The sequence below is a fragment of the Tasmannia lanceolata genome, unplaced genomic scaffold (genome assembly GCF_043159265.1).
Source record: "Tasmannia lanceolata isolate RefF3 unplaced genomic scaffold, GAP_Taslan_0.1 ptg000118l, whole genome shotgun sequence".
Lineage (NCBI taxonomy): Eukaryota > Viridiplantae > Streptophyta > Magnoliopsida > Canellales > Winteraceae > Tasmannia > Tasmannia lanceolata.
In genome coordinates, this window is record NW_027518794.1 from 410,001 (window position 1) to 412,500 (window position 2,500).

Here is a 2,500-nt window from a genome sequence, read left to right on the forward strand (position 1 = left end):
ACGCAACGAGACGCGACGGGTTTGCGCCCAGACGCGACGAGGCGATGCGGGATCTGCGCCCAACCGTGCCTACACCCGCCGACTTGATGCGGGAGCTGCTGGCCCAAGCATGCCTAGCGTGCAAGGCCTGCGTGCAAGGCTAGTGTGCAAGGCTCGTGGGCAAGGCTAGTGCGCAAGGCTAGTGCCCAAGGTCTGTGTGCAAGGCTAGTGCCCAAGGCTAGTGAGCATGGCCTGTGTGCAAGGCTAGTGTGCAAGGCTTGTATGCAAGGCTAGTGTGCAAGGCTGGTGTGCAAGGCTTGTGGGCAAGGCTGGTGCGCAAGGCTAGTTCCCAAGGGTTGTGTGCAAGGCTAGTGCCCAAGGCAAGTGCGCAAGGCTCGTGCCCAAAGCTAGTGCGCAAGGCTTGTGTGCAAGGCTACTGCGATGGGCCAGTGCCCAAGGCTTGTGAGCAAGGCTTGTATGCATGGCTTGTGTGCAAGGCTAGCGTCCAAGGCTTGTGCGCATGGCTTGTGCGCAAGGCTTGTGTCCAAGGCTTTTGTGCAAGGCTCGTGCGCAAGGCTAGTGTGCAAGGCTTGTGCGCATTGGCAGGTAGCCCACCAGCATGCACGATCCAAATGCCACTCACGCGACAACACGGTGCCAAGCCGGGCATGGTGTGCACTCAAAACCAATCAACGGACAGAGGTCATGCGTCATGGGGGGGATCTAGCAAGGCCATGGGGAAGGTCATGGAGGACCTTGGAAGCAAGCGCAAGACGAGAGCGAATCGAACAAGGGGCCAGGACGGGGCCTTGTGCCCATGGTCTTCGCAAGACAGCGTCCAAGGCACCCGAAAGCCCAAGGGAACCCAAACCCGGCCGACACTTGCAATCGCACATGCTCTCTGCAACACACCATCAATGCGGCCCAACGGGGCCAGCACGAGCAGTCCTCCGCGGTCCCCTGGCCCTGCGCACGTTTGTCTTCGAAACCGAGCATCAATGCCACAGAAAGTGCCGGGGCGCCAGCTGGAGCCATCATCCGCGTTGCCATGGCTCGCTTGGCCTTGGCTTGCCAGGCCCCGACACGAGCAATCGCGCATTTTCTTTGCAACCGACCATCAATGCCGCCCAACGGGGCCAGCACGAGCAGTCATCCGCGGTCCCCTGGCCCTGCGCACGTTTGTCTTTGAAACCGAGCATCAATGCCACAGAAAGTGCCGGGGCGCCAGCTGGAGCCATCATCCGACGTGCCATGGCTCTGGTCCCATGGTCTTCGCAACCGAGCATTCGTGACACCCGCGGGGCCAGGACACCAACCCTTCCGACACGAGCATTCGCGCATGTTCTTTGGCCACACAACGGCGCCAGCACGAGCAAAATCATCCGCGGTGCGGTGGCCTTGCACGGCCTTTTGTCTTTGGAACCAACCATCAGTGCCACGGGAAGTGCCGGAGTCCCGGCATCCGCGGTGCCAAGTCATTGCGCCCTTGGTCTCTGCAGCGGGGCATGCCGGGCACTCCCAACCATTGCAAGCAAGCAAGCAAGCAAGAAAGAAAGTAAGTAAGTAAGTAAGTATTACATATAGGGGCGGGACATGCGGGGAGATCTGCGAAACGTGCATTACGGGGCACACGCGTACCTACCGGGGCATACCGACCCCTATTGGGGCACACGTGTGCATATCGGGGCATACCGGGCCTATCGGGGCACACGCGTACATACCGGGGCATACCGAGCCCTACTGGGGCACACGTGCGCATATCGGGGCGTACCAAGCCTATCGGGGCATACGCATGTATCCCAAGGCATACCGAGTCTATCCGGGCATACGCGTTCATACCGGGGCGTAACGGGCCTATCGGGGCATACTTGGGCATATCCGGGCAAAAAATGCCCAAAACTTGCGCAACCTTGGCAACCGTGGTCCATTCCTCTCTATATGCCTAGCCTTGCCAACCGTGGTCCATTCCTCACTATATGCCATGGCCTTGTGCCCATGGTCTTCCCAAGACAGCGTCCAAGGCCCCCGGAAGGCCAAGGGAGCCCAACCCAGCAATGCCCTGCTATGGCAAGCCAAGGCCAAGCATTCCGGTGCCTATCCGGGCAAAAATGCGATTCCTCTCTATATGCCTAGCCTTGGCAACCGTGGTCCATTCCCCACCATATGCCATGGCCTTGTGCCCATGGTCTTCCCAAGACAGTGTCCAAGGCGCCCGGAAGGCCAAGGGAGCCCAACCCAGCAATGCCCTGCTTTGGCAAGCCAAGGCCAAGCATTCCGGTGCCTAACCTTGGCAACCGTGGTCCTTTCCTCACCATATGCCATGGCCTTGTGCCCATGGTCTTCGCAAGACATCGTCCAAGGCGCCCAAAAGGCCAAGGGAGCCCAACCCAGCAATGCCCTGCTAGGGCAAGCCAAGGCCAAGCATTCCGGTGCCTAACCTTGGCAACCGTGGTCCTTTCCTCACCATATGCCATGGCCTTGTGCCCATGGTCTTCGCAAGACATCGTCCAAGGCGCCCAAA